This window comes from Geotrypetes seraphini, chromosome 8, assembly GCF_902459505.1.
Source record: "Geotrypetes seraphini chromosome 8, aGeoSer1.1, whole genome shotgun sequence".
Taxonomy (NCBI): Eukaryota; Metazoa; Chordata; class Amphibia; order Gymnophiona; family Dermophiidae; genus Geotrypetes; species Geotrypetes seraphini.
The window spans coordinates 158,919,245-158,942,182 of record NC_047091.1 but is presented as its reverse complement, the minus strand read 5'-3'; the positions used below and the strand labels follow the sequence as shown (position 1 = coordinate 158,942,182).

The 22,938-nt window shown below is 44.7% G+C and overlaps 1 protein-coding gene across 2 annotated transcripts in view; it reads left to right on the top strand.

Moving 5' to 3' along the window:
• Window positions 1-5,844: 5,844 nt before the first annotated feature.
• HVCN1 (hydrogen voltage gated channel 1) overlaps window positions 5,845-22,938 on the top strand; it is a 65,716-nt gene continuing 48,622 nt past the window's right edge. Inside the window, exon 1 of one of the 2 annotated variants that reach the window (XM_033956201.1) lies at window positions 5,845-5,990. The gene's annotated coding sequence lies outside the window, so the exon portion shown is untranslated. Of the gene's footprint in view, window positions 5,991-6,146; window positions 6,287-22,938 lie in introns of those variants that run through there. The other variant, XM_033956202.1, reaches the window with a different exon arrangement.

Here is a 22,938-nt window from a genome sequence, read left to right as displayed (position 1 = left end):
GGTGGTAGATGTGTGGAACAATCTCCTGGAAGAGGTAGTGGAGACAGAGACTGTGTCTGAATTCAAGAAAGTCTGGGATAGGCAGGTAGGATCCCTTAAAGAGAGGAAGAGAGAATGGTTACTGCAGATGGGCAGACTGGCTGAGCCATTTAGCCTTTATCTGCCATGTTTCTATGATTCTACCGGCTCTGCATGTGTGTCAGTCAGTTTTCCAATGACTGGTGGGGTTACATTACAGCAGCTGTCTGACAGATGTGCATGGGAAGCTGTTTTAGCATTGACCACTGTTTAGAAATTGGACAAAAAATTGGCCCACAGTGACCCACATGGTCTTAATGGCCATTTTTAGTGCATCTACACCCCAGTCAGGATACCTAAAATAAATATGCAGGAGCTAGATTTGGATTCCATGGGCAGTGCATGCAAAATGAAAACCTGAGTGGCTACATGTGCCCTGAGGACTGCACCGAGTACCCCTGTTCTGGTATGATGATGAACATTCTCAGCACACTCAGCCAGCCTGGTTTTCAGGCTAGGCACAAGGAATATGCACAAGACATATTTGCTTACAGTGAGGCAACACATGCATATTCCTTGCGGCTTCCCTGAAGATAGACCTGGATGAGTTTGTCCCAAGGCAGGGCTTGAGAACCCCAGGGTAGGAAAGGAAGTGAACCCCTGTACACCCAGCCAGTCAGGTTTTCAAGATCACCCCAATAAATATGCATGAGAAGAAGTCATGCATCTTTCGTGTAGTGATCCTGAAAATTTGTCTGGCAGGATGTATTTCCAAGAGAGGACCGAGCAGCCTCTACATCTCTGCCATGCACATGTATATCTGATATAGTTACACCTTTTCTCTTAATATGAACATCGTCAGCTGGTCACCCATACCCTACCTTTTCACAGACTACCTCCCATAGTCTACAGGCAGAAAAAGGGAAAATATGCAACAGTACACTGGGAAAACCTCCCTGCCCCCCTGCAGAACCTAGGCTCATTCCAATTATTCTGAAAGCATCTGAAAACCTGGCTTTTCTCCAAAACGTAAAGCTATCTATTTAAAATGTAAATCTAGCTATCCTCTTCATAACCTCTAATTTCTTATTATCTCCTTCCCTCATTTATTGAATTACCTGTAAACTGTGCTGAGCTCTATGTTTATGGAGATGATGCAGTATACAAACTTAAGGTTTAGTTTAGTTTCTAGATTTTTTTTTTTTTCAGAGACAGCAAATCCTTTATTATATGGGTCTAACAGCTAATCTATGCAAATAAAATGTAAGTTAATACCTGGTGTGAAGATAAGTGAAAATTATTAGCAAAGTGTGCTACTCTGATTGGAGCCCTATTATGATAAAAAGGCCTCAACTGAAATGAGATAGGTCCGCTGCTATTATAAAAGTGAGTTCAGGGACGTGCTGAGTCGTTCTCTGCTCCCCCAAAGAATCGTCATGAGAGCTAGCATGTCAGCAAGAATGATAGCTGTCCTCTTACTCTGTTAATTTCCTGTCCGGAATGTTTTGAACGGCATCTCCCATGTCTATTTCCATCTTTTGTTATCATGCCTTGGAATCTGTGGTAGAAAATGTGACATTGTCCCTGCCACGCCAGACTAAACCCTCCCCCCCCAAAAAAAAAACAACAAAAAACATATATATATATATATATATTATTTTACAAAGCGGGCAAGAACGTTGAAATTAGAGAATAAGCAGGCCCTTGGGCGTAGACAAAAGGACCAAATGGACTAAGCTCCCATCCTATCTATTAAGATGTTTTAATACAGTGTCTCTCAAAATTTTTTTCGCTCTGGCCCACTAAATGGAGCAAATGTTTCTCATGGCACATTATAATTGAAATTATAACATTGCAAAAACCAACAAAAAATTAGATTTGAGAGTTATTTATTTAAAGTTCTTTACGTTATTTATAGGTAATTGTAACAACAGTGAAACTAAAGTAGATAAAATAGAATTGTGCTAATCAAGGCATTGGATATGCTTGTTTTTCAGTGCAAATTAACTCAAAACGTGGCTCAATAAGTCAACCAGCAAACACGCATTGCATCATTCACCACCTGCAGTCATTCTCTCTCTCTTTTTTTTTTTTTTTTTTTAATTTACTTTGTCAGAGCTGAAAATCTAAGTTTGCAAAGATAAGAAGATCTAAACGGTAACAAAGCCTGGGTTTCTTAACTCACTAGGATCCATATATATCCACAGTCTAACACTTTATGATCACTGTACAAGTGAAGGCCCTGGATTTCCCCCTTCCTCCCACATATTTATGCATTTGAGGCCCCACACTGAGGTTTTGTACAGGGACCTGTGTTCCCCACAGATGCCCTCATCAGATCAGAATGCATACCATGCTTCACTTGTACACCGGTGTACGGGGGGGGGGGGGGGGAGTCTGCCCTGGGTGCAAGCCCTGACGGGGTGCTCCCAGCCTGAAGTTATTGGTGTCCAGTTCCCTCTCCACCCCCCGACGTCCGGTTCTCCCCCCTGGCATCTGGCGTCCGGATTTCCCCTCCCTGGCCTCCCCGCACCATTTACCGTAGCGAAGCAGCCTGCAGCAAGATCGCGATGCCAGCGATCTTGCGCTGCTTCGGTGCTGTTTCCTCCGCCGCAGTCCCACCTCTCCTCTGACATCAGAGGAGGGGGTGGGACTGTGGTGGAGGAAACAGCACGAAGCAGTGCAAGATCGCTGGCATCGCGATCTTGCTGCAGGCTGCTTCGCTATGGTAAATGGTGCAGGAAGGCCAGGGGGATGAGCAGCCCTTCAGGATGGGGGGGGCGAGCGGTCCTTCGAGAGGGGGCAGCAGGCCTTCAGGGTGGGGCGGGCAGGCAGGCATTCAGGAGGGAGACAGGCCTCCAGGGGGGATGCAGGCCTTAAAGGGGGGGGACAAGCCTTCATGGGGGGAGACAGGCTTTCGGGGGGGACATGCCTTCAAGGGGGACAGGCGGGCAAGCCTTCATGGGGGGAGACAGGCTTTCAGGGGGACATGCCTTCAAGGGGGGGATAGGCAGGCAGGCCTTCTGGGGTGGGATGCAGACCTTTAGGGGGGACTGGCCTTCAGGGGAAGGGGGGCCCTGATGTAGAAGTACACGGAGGGAAGGGGGGTTCAAAGAGACATGCATATGCCGGACTTTGGGGGGAAGAAATAATGGGTCTGAAAATAGAGGAGAGGGAAAGGGATGATGAACCATGGGATTTAGGGAGGGAAGGAACAGAAAGGGAGAGAAGTTGGACACAAGGGATGGTGTGGAGGTGGGGGGATAGAGATATTGGATAGGAGGGTAGTTGGGAAAAGAAAGGGAGAGATGGTGGACCCTGGGGTGGTGAGGAAGGAGGGAGATATGCCGGATGAAAGGGTAGTTAAGAAAAGGTGGATCTGTGGAGGGAGACGAAAAAAAAGGAAAGATGCCAGACCTCCTGGGGAGGGAAGGGAAACGGAAGGGGAGGACAGAGATTGCAGATGGATGGTTAGCATGCAGAAAAAAGGAGACCCTGGCAAGCAAGTTATCAGAAGACAACCAGAACCTTGGACCAACAAGATTTGAAAAATAACCAGACAACAAAAGGTAGAAAAACTAATTTTATTTTCTGTTTTGAGATTACAATATGTCAGATTTGAAATGTGTACCCTGCCAGAGCTGGTGTTAGACCGCAAACGTGAGCTAGGATTTAACAGAGAGGAAAAGTCCTTTTTGTTTCTTTATTTTATTTACACCACAGCGCCTGTGTGGTTAGGAGAAGCCAAAAGGGGTGAAAAAGGTATAAAATAAACCCACCAGGATGTTTGAAAAAAACACCCAATTGGGCAGGAAAATCGAATCGAAAAACCAATTCAATAGGCTGAATCGAAATTTTTTTTCCTGAATCGAGCAGCACTAGTTTGCGCTACTGTCTTAGACTTTAGGACCTGGGATTGGGGAGATATGGCATCCTCAGTTCTTTATAATGCAAGTGAAATGAGGATTTGGTCAGACTTTTGAAGGGTCTGCAGCAGAAAAATATTGTATAGGCCGGGGACATGAGACAGCAGGAAACGGGAACTTTTCTTCCTTCTATTTTTGTGAACGGCAAGGCTGAGGATGTCAGAGAGTTCAGTTAAAATATGTGCTGTATAACAAAATATAATAATGTGTTTTATAAAGTTTATAAGCATTGCTGGCCTACCCAGTGAGGTGTTCCTAGTGGTGGTGGTGGCAGCGTGTCAATGTGTTGAGAGGAAGAGCTGGTCTGGGAAATTCTGCTGAGCAAACTCCGGGCCCATTTCCACCCCCCAGTTAGTCCACTCCACTCAACTTGTTCACACACTGAATGGGTCTTTGGGTGTTGTGCCTGGGTAGTTATTTTGGGATCTCTTGAAGTGGTTTGTCAGTATCTCCTTGTGGTCCAAGGAAGGAAACTTTGTTAACCTTAGCATTGACCTTCAGAATATGTTTGTAACAGCGCTGCTTGTGTGGCATTAGACTATGTAGTGATTGAAAGAAAAAAACAGACCTTTGCACATTTTTGCACTATATGGTGGATGTATGAGGAGATTCACATTTCCTGCACAGCTAAGTCCATGTGAAGTTACCTTGTGCTGTATTTGACATCTAGCAAGGTCTCTGTTTGAAAGGAAAGATCTAAACTTAAAAATGAAGTGGCCAGAAGTTATGGTAAAAGCAGATAGCGTAGCTGGTTTTAAGAAAGATTTGGACAAATTCCTGGAGGAAAAGTCCATAGTCTGTTATTAAGACATGGGGAAGTGTCTGCTTGCCCTGGATCGGTAGCATGGAATGTTGCTACTCTTTGGGTTTTGACCAGGTACTAGTGACCTGGATTGGCTACCATGAGAATGGGCTACTGGGCATGATGGACCATTGGTCTGACCCAGTTAGGCTATTCTTATGTTATGTTCTCATCTGTAGGGGCCTTTGTTTTCACTTCTTATTTTAATGTATTTTTTTTTCTGGGAACTTATCAGTGTTTTTTATAATGGGAACAAAAATGGAAGAGAATTAATGTGTGTGGAATGGGGGGGGGGGGTAACTAATTTCTTCAGCTAAATAATTCAATACACCTCAACCAGACATAGGAGAACTCACGCACCCTCCAACCAAAATCGTCAAAAGAAAAAAACTGTTCGACAACCTCCTAGCCATTCGAGCTGCAACACTCGACCCCCAACTCTGCAACCAATTGACATCGACCACAGACTGCAAAACCTTCAAAAAGAAATAAAAACCCTTCTATTCAAAAAACACATAAAACCGAACTAACCCAATCAGAACTGTCCCAAGCATCACCTGCAACTCCTCCATATGTACTTCTGATGTCATGACAATTCAGACATAATTTTTGTTATGGTTGGAATAATGGTTACATATATGAGGTTCAATAAAAGAAAATTTTCACTGCCTGTTTCTAGTCTGACCATTTATTCCGTTTCATGGTTATTACAAAAAATATTTTTTTTACATGGGGGGGGGGGGGGTCAAAAAAATGATGGGCCCCGGGTGCCACATTCCCTAAGTACGCCACTGCACTTGTACTTTCTGGATCCCAGGAAAGGTTGTTAGTTCTGAAAGCTATGACTTTTTAGACCAATAAAACATACCATCCCTTTGTTGTTTGTCAGCCTTGGACTGGCACAACACAAGCCTAGAACACGATCCTAAAAGTCAGCGAGACGCAATTGGGGAAGCAGAAAGAGACCGATCCCAGGAGTCCAAACTGCAGCTGGAATTGGGAAGCCTCGACCGTTTTCGCTTCCTCTGCCTTTTGGTGGGAAGGGGGCTGTGGCCTTTTTCCAGCGGTGCAATCCACATCTGCTCGGCGCAGCAACCAGCACCGGAAACTCGGCTTCCGCACGTCTAGGGCAGACGTTGCAGTAACTGCAAAGTTTACGCCAGGCTTTTCGCAGACTTCGGCTCACGCGCGATCTGGAAGTTGGAGTAACGCGGCTCTTCCAAGCGCGGACTAACAAAGCCTAGGTTGGTGATGGTCCTGAACGGGCCTGGCTTGGGTTTCAGTCGTCTTTTAATCTGCGCTGATCTCCTAGGTCCATCCCTTAGAGGAGCTTAGAAATTAACTTGGGGGGACACGGGGGTGCAGTTAATAGATCACCGTATAAAACTGGAGTGGGGGGGGAGGATTTATTGTTAATCGGGAAAGAAAGAACGTTGGCGTCATCTCCAGAAAAGCAAAGTTTACTTGGGGGGAAAGACGGGAACTTTAGCCACCGTTTGGGTTGTTTTAGTGTATCCGGGAGCGGTTTGGGCTTTCCTTGGTAAGAGCATCACGTATTAACTTTTTTTTGTTGTTGTTGGGAGTTTTTTGGGGAGGGAGAAAACAAAGAAACTCTGTGATTGATTGTGAGTAAAAGATGTGTTTTTCCACGGTAGCTGAAAAGTGATTTCTTATTTAAGATGTTCGTTTTCTTAAACCTGATTTTTTTTTTTTTTTTTTGGGGGGGGGGAAGTGACCTGAAAGAGATTAATGTGGACGTTTGATTTTAGATTTTGCCATTTTTCTATCGGGGGCAGGGGGAGGGGATGAGGATTAGAAGAATAAACCCACCATTCGGATGGGCTGAGCATATTGCTAAAGAGTTTGTAGCCTTGTTGCAATCCTTCCTTGCCCTGTGCGATTGCTAATCTTGACACAGTGAAGGACTTCCTCGATTCTGGGGGGGGGTGAAGAACTCACCGAGCTGGTACCGTTTGCCATGAAATCGGGTGCTGGCTTAATAACCTCATGGAAACTAATAATACGAATTTTGAATTCAGATTTCCAAAAACTAGGAGAAATGATTCAAATCTAACATCTGCTTCCACTGTTTAATATTTCACATCCAGACCTCACTGTTTAGAAGAAAGACCATAGGCTGGGGCAGAACCTATTTTGAATAGCTGGTAAAATGGCCTGAAAATATTTTATAAAAGTATTGTGTTTCTCCAAATGTCCAATTGTTATGGCTAATAAATTCTATGTAGCAATTATGGCAACCATAGTACCAGCATTTTTTTTTTTATATAGCCCAAACCACTGCTAGTTGAAAACATATAGGTTGACCTGCTGCCATAAGTATTGTGTGCTATGTGGAAAGTCCCTTATTCATTTCCTCAGAGGGCTGGGGATGTTGCAAAGCCAATGTTAGCCTGTAAGGGTGATTGATGCCTAGCAGCTGAAGTCGGGGTCCAGAATTACAGGTTAGGACCAGATTGGCTAGGATTAAGGTACAAAATAGAGGGAAACTCCCTAATTGCAAATGACGGCTCATGGTACTAGATCCTTCTGGTTCTAACATAATAATAATAATAATAACTTTATTCTTCTATACCGCCACAATCTTGCGACTTCTAGGCGGTTTACAATCAAGAGAGTTGGACATTCAGCGAAATACAATAAGCAGATATTCAGAGGAAATATAGAGAGCATAAGAACTGCCATCTCCGGATCAGACCTTTGGTGATCCGCACACGCGGAGGCCCAGCCAGGTGTACACTTGGCGTAATTTTAGTCATCCATATCCCTCTGTGCCTCTTGTAAGGAGATGTGCATCTAGTTTGCTTTTAAATCCTAGAACGGTGGATTCCGCAATAACCTCCTCTGGGAGAGCATTCCAGGTATCCACCACTTAACTAGAAGAAACCTTTTCTAGTGCCGCTATGTCTTTCTTGAGATAAGGAGACTAGAATTGCGCAATATTCCAGATTAGGTCGCACCATGGACCGTTACAGGGACATTATAACACTCTTAGTCTTGTTAGGAGGAGTGTGTGGCACAGTGGTTGGATCTACAGCCTCAGCACCCTGGGGTTGTGGGTTCAAACCCCGCGCTGCTCCTTGTGACCCTGGGCAAGTCACTCAGTCCTCCATAGCCCCAGGTACGTTAGATAGATTGTGAGCCCACCGGGACAGAGAGGGAAAATGCTTGAGTACCTGATTGTAAAAACCGCTTAGATAACCTTGATAGGCGGTATATAAAATCCTAATAAAACTTGAAAACTTAACCATCCCTTTATTTTTTTTATTTTTATAATTCCTAGCATCCTATTTGCTTTTTTGGCTGCTGCTGCCGCACATTGGGTGGAAGGTTTTATCATATTATCTATGATGACACCCAGATCCTTTTCTTGGGCACTAACCCACAAGGTGGACCCTAGCATCCGGTAACTGTTGGGTTATTCTTCCCAATGTGCACCACTTTGCCTTTGTCCGCACTAAATTTCATGTGCCACCTGGACGCCCAGCCTTCCAATTTCCTAAGGTGTGCCTGCAATTTTTCACAATCCGCATGTGTTTTAACAACTTTGAACAGTTTAGTGTCATCTGCAAATTTAATCGCCTCATTCGTCGTTTCAATTTTCAAATCATTTATAAATAAGTTAAATAGCACCGGTCCCGGTACAGACCCCTGCGGCACTCCACTGTTTTCTCTCCTCCATTGAGAAAAATGGCCATTTAACCCTACCCTCGGTTTTCTATCCGATAACCAAATCCTAATCCACAAATGAACTTTGCCACCTATCCCATGACTTTTTAATTTTCTCAGGAGCCTCCCATGAGGAACTTTATCAAAACTTTCTGAAAATCTAGATACATTTTATTGGTCAAACATCTAATCCCACAGATACATGGAAACTTGATTGAAGACAGACCCATGTAAACAGCCTTCTTCAGGGGTCTAGATTGCTACACGTGAGAGCACAATTCTACTCAGTGTCAGCACAATGCATATTAAAACTGTGTCTCTCAAATTGTGTGTCACAAGAGATTCCAAAATTTTACTTTATTTTAAAAAATTCCCTTCATAAGTATACATTGCATAAGTATAAGTAATTGCAGAATCCACCGTTCTAGGATTTAAGGGTAAACTAGATGCACATCTCCTTAAGAGTGGCATAGAGTGATACGGGTAAGGGTAAATTAGATGCACATCTCCCTTGAGAAGTATACAGTGAAATGGGGACTAAAACTATGCCAGGGTACACCTGGCGGGGCCTCCGCGTGTGCGCATCACCGGACTTGATGAACCCAGGGTCTGATCCGAAGATGGCAATTCTTATGTTCTTATTAGAATAGATTTAATGTATGTTGCTTATGCAAGAGTCTGTCAATGTTTTGAGCATCTGTGTGCGTAAAGATGCAACCGCCCAGACAAGCATCATTCTTTGACGTGATTGGTCCTTGAAAACTAACGGCAAGTAACTTTAGCTTTATTTTTTTATGCAGCAGTCATCCTAACTTGAACAAACAAAGCAATCGAGGCTTTGTTACTGTTTGGATCTTCTTCTCTTTGCAAACTTGTATCATTTTCTGTGTTCACGATCTTCGTCTTGTTTATGTTCAGTTTATGGGGAAGGATGCTAGATTTAAATGTGGCAGTGAGGCAGGAAAGAGATACGATAGAGCAGCGGTCTCAAACTCGCAGCCCACCAGGTACTATTTTGAGGGCCTCGGCCTGTATGCGAATGTCCACTCCACAAGTGTCTGGCGGTCGTTGTAACCTCACGCTTTCCTGCGTCTGCACGCGATTGTGAGGTGGAATCCAGTCGCGTGCAGACGCAGGAAAGCGCTTGTGTGAGGTGACAGCAGTGAGGCGGGCAACGTTCCAGAACGTAAGGAAACCATTGGAGCAATGGTTGGATGCAATGCAGTGAGTTTGTGTGTGTGTCCGGTGCTGGAGGAGGGGAAAGCTGAAGGCGATTGCGGACGCCTGTTATAACTGTTATAATCTTTGGTTAATTCAAAGGAAAAGGACAGATGTTAAACTTTAACTGTGAGGGCCACAGAAAAAAATAGTGTACTTGGAGGGCTGCAGAAAAAAATAGTTAATGTCTTATTAAAGAAACTAGTCTTTAAGCCTGTTACATTAACGGGTGCTAGAGATTCCTCGGCTTCCTCCCCCTCTCGTCCCGTTAACCCCCTTGTTTCCCTTTGCACAGTCTCCCTGCTTCATCCACTCCTTCTCCTGCGCGGGCCACCAGAGCAGAGAGGACTGGGCAGGGGGGGCTGCCAGCCGGGGCTGGCGGAGAGGAGCTAAGCGGCTGGAGGAGTAGCAGCAGCCGCTGCCGATTGCAGCCTCCGTCCCGCCTTCGCTTCCCTGGATTTGCTAGAGCGGCCTGCAAGGTTCGCTACAGTGGCTGGCGTACCTCAGCAGGCCGCTTTGAAGAGGACCGGCAGTGGGAGGGAGGAGTCGCTAGCACAGGCGCCTTGAGCACTGGCACAGAAGCACAGCTCAAGCCACCAGGACTCACGGATTTTCGACAGCGCATGCGCGCTTAGCCTTTTATTGTTATGGATGACAATTTTGCATGAGATAAAACTCTTTATATTTTATCAATCTTTCCTTTAACAGTAAAAGGAAAGATTTATAAACTATAAAAGAGTTTTACCGCATGCAAAATTATCATTTCTGTAACAAGATATTAACTATTTTTTTCTGCAGCCCTCCAAGTACCTACAAATCCAAAATGTGGTTTGAGTTTGAGACCACTGTGATAGAGGCATATAAATATGCCAAAGGAATAAATATGTGGAAGTTGGTCTTTTGTCAGTGGGAAGGAGGATCTGTTCCCTTTCACCACTGTCCTAGGATTCCCTCATTCATTCCTGACTCGGGAGCAATCTAGGGAAGATGGGAGAGTCAACTCATGAGTGCCTGAAAGCAAGAAAAAGGATCCCTGGAAGAGAGATGAGATTGTAGAGACTGGGCTGTTGGTTTGAATATTGTATGCCCTGCATTATTCATTTTCATTTCATTAGCTATATATAGGCTTCCACCACTTTGACTGACTTCTGTAGCATTACCAGATGTGTGCATCATTGAACAGGAGCAGCCGCTGCTTGCTGCAGCGTAGATTCAAATTGAAAAACACAGACTTCAGGAAGTGTTGCAGAAAACAAGGCTGTGATCCAGAAGAACTCTGCTTTCAGGATAAGATAAAGACTGAGGATGTTTATGACTAGAAAAGTCCACCTCATGTGACTGACGGGAATGTTATGTCAAAAGAGAGACTAACGCAGTTCTGATTTTAATCCCCCCTTACCCTACTCGAATTCTCGGGGGCAAACTTTAGAATGGTATGCTTTAGAAACATAGAAATAGACGGCAGATAAGGGCCACGGCCCATCTAGCCTGCCCACCCCAATGACCCTCCCCTACCTTTCTCTGTGAATAGATCCCACATGTCTATCCCATTTGGCCTTAAATTCAGGCACGCTGCTGGCCTCAATAACCTGAAGTGGAAGACTATTCCAGCGATCAACCACCCTTTCAGTGAAAATGAATTTCCTGGTGTCCCCGTGCAGTTTCCCGCCCCTGATTTTCCACGGATGCCCCCTTGTTGCCGCGGGACCCTTGAAAAAGAAGATATCTTCTTCCACCTCGATGCGGCCCGTGAGATACTTGAATGTCTCGATCATGTCACCCCTCTCTCTGCGTTCCTCGAGTGAGTACAGCTGCAACTTATCCAGCCGTTCCTCGTACGGGAGATCCTTGAGTCCCGAGACCATCCGGGTGGCCATTCTCTGGACCGACTCCAGTCTCGGCACATCCTTACGGTAATGCGGCCTCCAGAATTGCACACAGTACTCCAGGTGTGGTCTCACCATGGATCTATACAATGACATAATGACTTCAGGTTTACGGCTGACGAAACTCCTGCATATGCAACCTATGATTTGCCTTGCTTTGGAGGAAGCTTGCTCCACTTGATTGGCAGTCTTCATGTCCTCATGGACGATCACCCCTAAATCTCGTTCTGCTTCAGTTCTTGTTAGGATCTCGCCATTACGGGTGTAAGTCTTTCATGGATTTTGGCTGCCCAGGTGCATGACTTTGCATTTTTTGGCATTGAAGCTGATTTGCCAGGACCTAGACCAGCGCTCCAGTAGAAGTGAGAAATCCAAAGAGCAGCCTATACAAACAAAATATGCACTTAGGCGCTGTTTTCAAAAGGAGCTCGTACACTGACTCCCCAGTAGGACACAAATGTATACACCAGACTATTATCTACATTGTGTCATTTGCCCTCTTATTTGTATCCACGTTTTCAATGGCTTCAGAGAATCGGGAGAAGGACAAAAAAAGAAAATCTATCAAATGTGCAGTGAAAATGTGGTGAATCGGGGACAAACAAAGGTACTGCAGACCGATGTGCAAGATGCAGGCAAAGTTTATTTTAAATATGCAAGCGGATTGTTGCGTACAAATGGCAGGTTTTTTTCAGCAGTGCATTATCACCGCTAAAGTGCACAACATACAGTTAAGGGCGTATTTGTTGCGTGTCCTTTGTTACCACCGTCTTACGGAACCCCCGGGAGAAGATGTGGTGTTGGAAACACGGACTGTGTTGGCTCCCATTTTTTTGTATATAGCGGTCTATTTGTACGCAACCATCTGTATGTTTGTTTAAAACAGTGTATCTCAAACTGTGCCTCCTGAGATTTCAGGTGTGCCGCGGTACACTGGGGAGGAGGAGAGGCGCCAACTGACTGCTTACAGGACCTGCCTCTCGTGGCGAGAGGTACGTCCTTTAGACAATCAGGGGGCGCCAGCACCTATCCTCTCTGCCCTCTTCCTTTCTGGAAATCCCCCCCTCCCCCCACTGGCGTCTCAGGGCCCGCCTGGAGGGCCTTAACATGCGGACATCAACAGGCTCTTGCCTGACTTTTAAGATTATTCACGGCATCCTTCCTTCCCTAATCCCACTTTCCTTCAACGCCTCGTGCCCTGACTCCACCAGGACCGCCCATAAAATTAAACTATCCTTCCCCTCCCTACATAGTATTCTCCACGCAAACTGGGAAAATCACTTCTATTCAAAATCATAGGTCTCTGGAATGACCTTACTATCCCGCTGCGGAACCTGAGCTCCCTCCATTTATTCCGCAAGCAACTAAAAACCTGGCTCTTCTCTAACATGTAATTTCTTTTTTCCACTCGATCTATAAACTTATGTAAACCTTTTCCTACCCTTTCTCATTTTGAAGTTCTTGTAAACCGTGCCGAGCTCTACTTCCGTGGAGATGATGCGGTATATAAACTTAAGGTTTAGTTTAGTTTAGTTTAACATGATGATGTCACGCATGCGCGTGATGTCATCACGGCAATATCCACGCATTTCCAGGTGCCTCGAGCCACGGCCACTACCTTTAGTGTGCCGCGGCTTGAGAAAGTTTGTGGGACGCCGGTTTAAAATAAACTTTGCCTGCATCTTGCATATCCGTCTGCAGTACCTTTCTCTGCCCCTGATTTGGAGACTAGGCAGGCAGAAATTTCTATTAGGCTTTTCTGCTATTAAATCTGTAAGACTGTATAAATTCGGTGGCATAGTAAGGTGGGTGAGGGGTGGACTGCTCCGGGCGCCTTCTTGGTGAGGGTGCCAGCACTTCTCCACCTCTGGTCCTTCCATGCCCCTTCCTCGCTGTGTGCACACCTTCCTCTCCTCTCCTCTCCCCTCCCCTCCCCTCCTCCCCCCCCCCATGCCTCTAACTTTTTCCTGGTACAAGCAACAGCCATATGCTGTTGCTCACGCTGGCCTTGGCTCTCCCTCTGAAGTCACTTCCTGGTTGGGAGACCAGGAAGTGATATCAGAGGGAGAGCTGAGGCCAGCGTGGGCAGCAGGTTGGAGATGCGGCTCATACCAGTGAACTTAAAGAGGTATGGGGAGGAAAAGGGAAGGGGAGCGCGCATGTGGCAGGGAATGGGCAAGGGCACCACTGCCCAAGGCGCCGCCCACTCTCTATGCCACTGTATAGATTTCATTATAATAGTCTTATCTTATCAGTCAAAGTTTGTATGGAACTCTCTTCTACCTTCTCTAAGACAACAATCTAACTTTTCTGTATTTTGGAAATGGTTAAAGACACTTTTTTTAATTTAGTAAATTTGTATTGTGAGTAATTTAGATATAGATTTTATGTCATTCCCGAAGGGTTATTCAGTTATCTTTTCTTATTACCTGTTTGAACTCAAGTTGGTAAAATGCAGTTTATAAATGTCTTCTAGTGTAATGCAACCTGCTCCAAAAATGGTATAAAAATGCATATGTTCGGGGTCACGTGATGGCCGGCACCTGAGCGGATGCCTGAACGCGGAGCTCCGTCCTCCCTACACCATCTGGCTCCCCTAACGCCTGCCGCCGGCGGTAATTTCTTGTTTTTCGCGGCTCCCACACTTCCGGGTTCGCTCCTGCTGGTTACGGAGCGCCCGACGCGTGACTCACAGTGGCGGCGCGGGGGATGCCGACTCGAACCCCGAAGGCCCCAAGAAGCAACGTGGTGCCGACTTTCAAAATGGCCGGGACTCAAACGGAGGCGCCGGTGGAACGCACTTCGGATGAAGTGCTCCAGGTATCTATGCGGCACTTATCCCAACTATTAGATGACAAGCTGGCTAAGCTGCATGCTTCCATGGATGAGATTAAAGATGTGATGGCGGGGCATGCAGCGCAAATACACCAGGTGGAAGAACGTGTTTCAGCACAAGAAGACAGAGCGGCGGTCGCGGATGGCAGGCTAGATTCCTTGGAGACCCGAGTATGCCAACTGCTCGAGAGGGTGGAGGACCAGGAGAATAGGGCACGCAGAAAGAACCTCCGTCTGATAGGGCTCCCGGAGTCGGTGAAAGATTCTGATCTTCTCCACGTGGTGGAAAGATGGCTGCCGAAGGAGCTTGGCCTGGCGGAGCAAGCTGGCCCTGTGGTGGTAGAGCGGGTCCATCGTGTTGGTCAACGTCGAGATGGAGACAGACCGGGCCGCCCGAGGCCGGTACTGGCCAGATTCCATAATTATGCAATCAAAGCGCGCCTGTTGGACCTGTTCAAGAAAACCAGATCTTTGTCCTATGAAGGGGCTAAGCTTATGTTATTTCAAGATTTCTCCACCAAAGTTGCGGAGCAGCGCAGGGCCCTTACGCCGTATTGCTCGCAGTTGGTCACGAGGGGAATAAGATTTGCATTTCTTTACCCTGCTAAGGTGAGACTAACTCATGAAAATCGGACTTTCACCCTGAGCACGGCGGATGAACTGAAAAAGTTCCTTGAGAAGCTGCCGGCACCTTAGGAGGGCTGCTGGGCGCCGGCCGTGAGATTGCTGGTGGTTCTTCTTCTATCACGTTGCTTTGGGCATCCATCAGTGTGGTGTTGATCCTTTTCTGCCTGGTGATGCTGGGGTCGTATGTTTGGCCTACGCCAGTGCGATATGCTTGCGTGGCGTGATCCCTGACAGTCTCCTTGAGCTATCAGCAGACGAGATGCCTCGACTTCCATTGGGAGACTGAGACCTGCACTGCAAGGACTTCTGGCTTCTGGACACTTGGTTTGAGATTTCTGATGAGTGCTTGTTTGAGAGATTTGGCAGTTTTGTTATTTATGCAGCTCTCTTTACAATGTTTTGAAGTGTTTTCCATATACCTGGGCGTTTAAGCCCTTTGAAGTTTTGTGGGGGTTCTTCCATTAGTTTTTGGTTGGGCTGGGTGGTGGATGGGGGGACGAGAGTGTTCGTGTGAGGAGGGAGAGAGTGGGATGGAGGTAGTGCTGGGGTTTTGGTTGTGTGTGTGGGGATTGGTTGGGAAAACTGCACAAGTGTCTGTCCGGTGGTTGTCGCGTGGCAAGGTCTTGGTTCGTGTGTATGAGCTGCGGGAGGAACTTAAAGTGTTTCTGACAAATGAGAGGTCAGATTACGCAAAGCAGCTTGCAAGTGATGAGTGGTGTGCAAGGCTGGCATACCTGGCAGATATATTTTATCATCTGAATGAACTGAACACACGAATGCAAGGCCGAAGTGAAAACCTGCTTACAAATACAGATAAAATAAATGGATTCCGTTCAAAGGTGCAACTCTGGCATCAACACGTGGAAAGTGGCAATCTTGAAATGTTCACACTCGCCAAGCAATGGCAAGGTGTTCACACTGCTGCACTGTGTGAGATAATAGTTAAACATTTAAAAACTCTTGAGGAGAAGTTGTCATTTTATTTCTCTTCAGTCTCCACTGAATGCCTTGACTGGGTTAGAGACCCTTATAGCTCAGCATCAGTTGGTGGAAAGGACATGACTTTACAGGAGCAGGAGGAACTAACTGAACTGAGACAAAATCGTGGTTTCAAGCTAAGATTTGCTGATCTACCTTTGGACAGTTTTTGGTTGGATACCGCCAAGGAGTTCCCCCTTCTGGCAAACAAAGCTATTTTGACATTGCTCCCATTTTCCACTACATATCTGTGTGAGATTAGCTTTTCAAGCATGATTGCTATAAAAACCAAATACAGAGAGAGACTGAGAGCTGTTGACGAAGAGCTACGTATGTGTCTTTCTTCGATTCCAGCCAGAATATCAGCTTTGTGTTCAGCCAAACAGGCCCAGGTTTCGCACTGAATAAAGTATTTTATAATTTTTCACTATTCTGTTTACTTAATATTTCATAATAAAGTAATTATAAAATACTTTCTTTGTGTTTATTTGATTCCTATTCAAGAGAATTACTTTATATATAGTCAATATAGGCACAGAGTTAAATTTTTTAACATTTTCTAATGGTGGTGTGCCTCGTGATTTTTTTCATGAAACAAGTGTGCCTTTGCCCAAAAAAGGTTGAAAAACACTGGTCTAATGTACCTGGAGCAGTGGGGGGGATTAAGTGACTTGCCCAGGGTCACAAGGAGCAGCGTGGGTTTGAACCCACAACCCCAGGGTGCTGAAGCTGTAGCTTTAACCACTGCGCCACACTCTCCCCCAAACCTTTTTATTGATAATTACTAGGCGGTTTTCCCTATCAAATGTTAATAAGATGCGATAGGTACAAGATTTATTAACTAGATCTGCACAGCTGATCAAACTGCAGTTTTACACTATCTGGCCTAGCTAGGAAGCTGTGGATAAGATGGCATTTATTTCCTTAAAAGACTGAAATACAGAAGTAAGAAATGAGATCAGCTAACAAGCAGAAACTGAAAATTTGAAATCACCCTTGGAAGGAACTAAGAACTGGTGATTTAATCACATGCAGATTAATATTCAGCAGTGGTGGTGAATATTGTTTTTAAACTCAAAAGGATAGGTGCCAAAAAGAACAAATCCACAGAAAAGGAGAGAACACACTGAGTGGAGTCTTAATAATATTTCAAATGTGGGAGTTGACAGTGCTAAAAGACTAATAATTGGCTTAGAAAAAGTCTTTGTTCTTTAAAATCAAGGTTTTATTGAAGTGACCCGACACGGTCCATGTTTTGGCTACACAGAGCCACCTTCAGGGGTCGTGTGGTCAAATGAAGCAAACTTTGTTGAATGATGAAATTGGATGATTAGCTATCTGATCTTGGAGAAACAAAATGCCATTGATCCAAACGTGGCTAGATGCCGCTTTGGCTTTTGCTCCTTCTCATGACGGCATCTAGCCACGTTCAGATCAACAGCATTTTGTTTCTCCAAGATCAGATAGCTAATCATCCAATTTCATCATTCAACAAAGTTTGCTTCATTTGACCACCTGACCCCTGAAGAAGGGTGCAAAAACTTAGATTGTGAGCCCACTATTCATTTGTTCATTCAGTTTTCTACATTGTTTCCCAGGGGAACTCGGAACAGTTCTATCTAGGGTACTTGAGCATTTTTCCCTGTCTGTCCTGGTGGGCTCATAATCTGTTTAATGTACCTAGGGAATTGGAGGGATTAAGTGACTTGCCCAGGGTCACAGGGAGCAGCATGGGTTTGAACCCACAACCTCAAGGTGCTGGGGCTATAGCTGTAACCGCTGCGCCACGCTCTCCCGATTCTCTTCTTGCTTGGGCTGTTAACTTTTCAGCAGCCCCTTGTAGTGTGATGTCATAATGCCTCATTCCACCAATGCCTAAGAGCCAACCTCATCGGTGATGTCACAATGGCTTGGTTTCCCTATACTTGGGCCCATTTACTAGATGAATTTGCCTCACTGAAATGGCAAGAAAAGTGTGGAATAACTTATATGTTTCATGGCTCCACATCATATTTACTCAGTTTTCTATACCGTTTTCCCAGGCAGATCGGTTTATATGAATTTATCCAGCTACTTGAGCATTTTCCTCTGTCCTGGTGGGCTCACAATCTATCTAAATTACCTGGGGGCAATGGTGGGATTAAGTGACTTGCCCAGGGTCACAGGGATCAGCATGGGTTTGAACCCACAACCTTGGGGTGCTGAGGTTGTAGCTGTAACCACTGCGCCACACTCTCCAGAATGTGACAACTCGATTGTCAGTTTGAATGAGGACTACTTGGCGACAAGCTATTGGTGGAATATCTTGCGAACATATTGCTCGGAACTTGAAGAGATTGATATGGAGAGAGTTTTCTCATGAGGGGACCAGACTCCTTGAGTGTGGAGGCCATCCAGATGAGCACCCCAGCCTAACGTTGAAGCATCTGTGATGAGTTTGATGGTGAGGGGCCTGAAAGGGAAGACCAAGCAAGGTCGGAAGGAGCCATCCCCTGTTGGAGGGAGCGACAGAGGTCAGAGGTGACTTGGATTGGAGCAGGCAGAGATCCTGTGGCTTGAGACCATTAGGGACAGAGAACGTATCTGGATATAATGTGTACAACACCGCAGTGTCTAGGAGCACTATTGACTTGATTAGTAGCAATAGTAAAATTTTTTTTTTTTACCAGGTCAGGGGCAGCATAGAAGGGTTAGCAGAGAGCATTTAATGCCAGCTATGTTGTCATCTGCAACACAAATGAATTGCCAGCAACTGGGAGCTAACGGATCAAATGCTCATGTTCGAACAAATCCAAAAGCGGTTACCTGTTCTGTCCATAAATTTCAGCCTTGCAAGACATTTTTGTGGGGCTGATATTGGTGCTCAGAAGAACTGCCACTGCTGTGTGCGACCACTTTGTGTTTGGACATGCGCACAAGAAGCCACACTTACTGCAAAACCTCAGTTCACATACATTTTGAAATTGAGCTCTGGAACAACCTTACCTCCCCTCTTAGGAATCTGAGCTCCCTCCAACTCTTCCGTAAACATCTGAAAACCTGATTATTCTCGAAAACGTAACTCCTCCTCTGGTCACACTAGCCCTCTAAATTTTTCTCCGCTTTCTGCCTCTTCCCTCCACTGGAGTTCCTTTCTACCCTAACTCTTGTTAACCGTGTCGAGCTTTACGAATGTAGAGATGATGCGGTATACAAACCTAAGGTTTAGATTAGATTAGATTAGATGCATAAAATTTGGAGGTCATTTTACTTTCTGCATAGTGTAAGTTTGTGGTAGAAGCTGTGTGCTCATCCATCTACTGCTTGTCTTTCTGCGTCAACCTCTGAGGGGAAGATTCTTCAAACTTAAGGTGGCCTTTAATGCAGTCGTTATGTAACAAAGTGTAGAAGTTCTGAATTAAGAGAGGGCCTGTGGGAATTCCGGGAGATGGTGGGTGCGGGAGGATTCTTAAGTTTTGTTTTGATCAGCAGCAGCAGTTGAGAGCTGTATTCAGAGCTGTGTGTGGTAGAAGAGTGCTCCAGTGTGGCATCCATTTTGTTCCAACGCTAGCCAACGCAAGAGAGATTAACTTTATTTTTACTGTGTGCACACAGAGAGGGTTAATTTTTTTTTTCCAATCCTTACTTGAGACATAATTATTGTTTGAATAATTTTTGTTTAATTTTGTTTTCTACAATAAACTGTCAGTTTATATGTGTTATTAAAAGTATTGATCTCTTTCTTTACTGGTGTTTTTGCTGGAGACTTCACGTACCCTGAAGTTTCCTAAAACCTCTAGCAATAATAATAATAATAACAGCTTATATACCGCAATACCGTTAAGTTCTATGTGGTTTACAATAGATTAAGCGAGGTACAAATTGATTGAATTTAAGAGGGGGGAAGAGGAGAGTTAATAGGACCGGAAATGCGTTGTTGAGGAGAAAGAGATTAATAGGACAGAGGAATCACTATGGAGGAGAAAGAAGATGAGTGGGTCAGTTGTCTAGATACTTTAGGAACAGTTGAGTGAGCCTTGTCTTAGGGATTTTAAGGATCTTTTCCAGATAAGCCCCACCAAAAAGTTAACCCCCGCCACCCAAAAAAATTATAAAAAAGAGGCGCGATCTGTAGAAAGTAAAGTGGGGGGGGTGCCCCCACGTCGGAGCCCTTAAAAAAATGGTCGACAGTTTATCCTTTTTTTTATAATGTTAAGTTTCATATCCTCTTTTTTATAATCTTTTTTGGGTGCTCCAACGGGGGGGGGGGCGTGGGGGGGAACCCCCCCCCACTTTACTTTATACACATCGCGCCGCGTTGTGGGGCCGTTGTGCTGAGAACTTCACTGGTTAAGGTTGCGTGCGTTGGCAAAAGGTGGCGGGGCTTAACTTTCGGCGCGTCCACTTTTTCCATTAGTGGCGGGGCTTATCTGGAAAAGATCCGATTTTAACACCATTGTGGCACATTTTCTATTTCTGTGCGTTAAGACGCTGAAACTAAGGGGTGCTATAACTACACCGGTTCCAGCCGGTTTAGCGTGCATATAGTATAACGGTGGATTGTCAAAACGACTTACCATGGTCTTTTCCGAGCTTACTAGCAGTCTCCAATACTACCATGCCAATGGGCTCATTGATATTTACACGAGCACTCCGGACCTGTTCTTCATCATCACCGAGTGATTCGCCAAATGGGGCATCGGCTTTTGGCAACCAAAAATCAGTGACTGATCTGGAGGTGCCGGTACTGTGAAAAGTGCATCTCTAGCGTCTGTTTTGACTGAGACTCATGAGAAAAAAAAAAAATTGCCCAGTGGTATAAATTAATTTCTGAATTTGTGAATAAAAAACCAAAAAATAGTCTTAAGAGATATTTGGAGCATCGAGATTAAGCAGTATATTTCTGTATCTTGTTGGCCATGAATTTGGAATTGGAGGTTAAAATGTACGATGTCAGCATCTATGAGACAAACATGGTTATTTTTATTGCATAGAATTTTTTGGACCCCAGTTCTGTTGCAAAAATTAGATAGCTCTAGATCAGTGGTCTCAAACTCGCGGTCCGGGGGCCACATGCGGCCCGCCAGGTACTGTTTTGAGGCCCTCGGTATGTTTAGCGTAATCACAAAAGTAAAATAAAACAGTTTCTTGATCATATGTCTCTTTAGCTATAAATTACAATATTATTATTAAGACTTAGCCAAAAGGAAAGATTTATAAACTATAAAGTTTTACCTCAAGCAAAATTGTCATTTCTTTAATAAGACATTAACTATTTTTTTCTGAGGCCCTCCAAGTACCTAGAAATCCCAAAATGTGGCCCTGCAAAGGGTTTGAGTTTGAGACCACTGCTCTAGATCAAATAGATGCTGGCACTGTCATACTGACATAGGGACTTTAGATCATCTGTTATTTTTTTGTCCGCTGATATTTGGTTTTTGGAAGTCAATTTGGGGACAAATAAATATAGTCTTAGAATCAGATATTCCATTAACATATGAAGCAATTATTTGTGGTACTATTTTACATATTAAACCTCCCCTTGATAAATTTAAAAGCTGTCTTTTCTTGATTTTAACTGGAATTGCGGTTCAAATTATCACAACAAACTGGAAAAATCATGACAGGTTAAATTATACATTTTGGTGGACAAATGTATGCAATACATATAGATATGAAAGAATGAACGCAGAATGTTTAGGGTTTGGTGTCTTATTTAACAAAATATGGAGTCCATTGGCTTTATTTGCTGTTTCACATTAAAAGATAATATAATACCTTGAGTTTTTTCATGACACATCTGGGATGGGATGGGGGGTAGGGTAGGGAAAGGTACTGAACATATGGATATTATTTCTTATTAAAGATGTTTAATATTGTCAATATTAATAATTGATGGAAAGGGGTTAGGTATAGCTATGATTCTATAATATTATTTGAGATAGTGTATTCTTTGTAATATATTGTTACTTTCAATTAAATGTATTACACTATTGTAACTAAACAAAATAATAAAAATGTTAAAAAAACAGAAAAGTGCATCTCTAGCGTCTGTTTTGATTGTGGCTCATGAAAAAAAACAAATTACATGATTCACATAAATTAGTCTTTTTTTTTGGGGGGAGGGGGCTCGGGCACTGTGTCATGTGTGTTTCTGGCTTTGGTTCATGATTAATGATAGGTTTAGGCTCTTGGCCTTGTTGGCAAGGTCATGGCAACAGTATGTGGATATTTGGGGTAGATTCTTGGCAGTGGAGGGAATGGAGCTGGGGGAGAATGATCTGGGGGGGATCTTTGGGGGGAGTTACGACAGTTCTGTTTATTGTTCAGCTTTCTTGGTTTGCTATATTTGCTGTATTGGGGGTACCTCTCCACATGTGGAATTGTTGAGGATTTGGATTGTGGGTTTTTGCCTGCTGTTACGGAGGTGGGGTTAGGGGGAATCTAGGGGGTTGGGTTATTAGTCAAGTGGGAGGGGCATGTTGTCTGGGTTGTAGTTTCTGCTTGATGACATGATGGTTGTATAGGGTTCATAGACAACCCCGCGAAAGACAAAGGCGCGCGCCGACAACTGAGCGCAAGACGGAGGCGCGTGCCGAAGAAAATTACAGTTTTTAGGGGCTCCGATGGGGGGTTTTGTTGGGGAGCCCCCCCCAGTTTACTTAATAGAGATCGCGGCGGCGTTGTGGGGGGTTTGGGGGGTTGTAACCCTCCACATTTTAGTGTAAACTTAACTTTTACCCTAAAAACAGAAAAAGTGAAGTTTTCAGTAACATGTGGGGGGTTACAACCCCCCACAACGCCCCCACAACACGGCGCGATCTCTATTAAGTAAAGTGGAGGGGTTCCCCCCACACACAGCCCCCCCCCCCCGTCAGAGCCGTAAAAGCAGTAATTTTCTGCGGCGCGCACCTCCGCACTGCGCTCAATTGTCTGGGCACGCTTTTGACCTGACACCTTGTATAGTGTGCTTTTTCTGTTT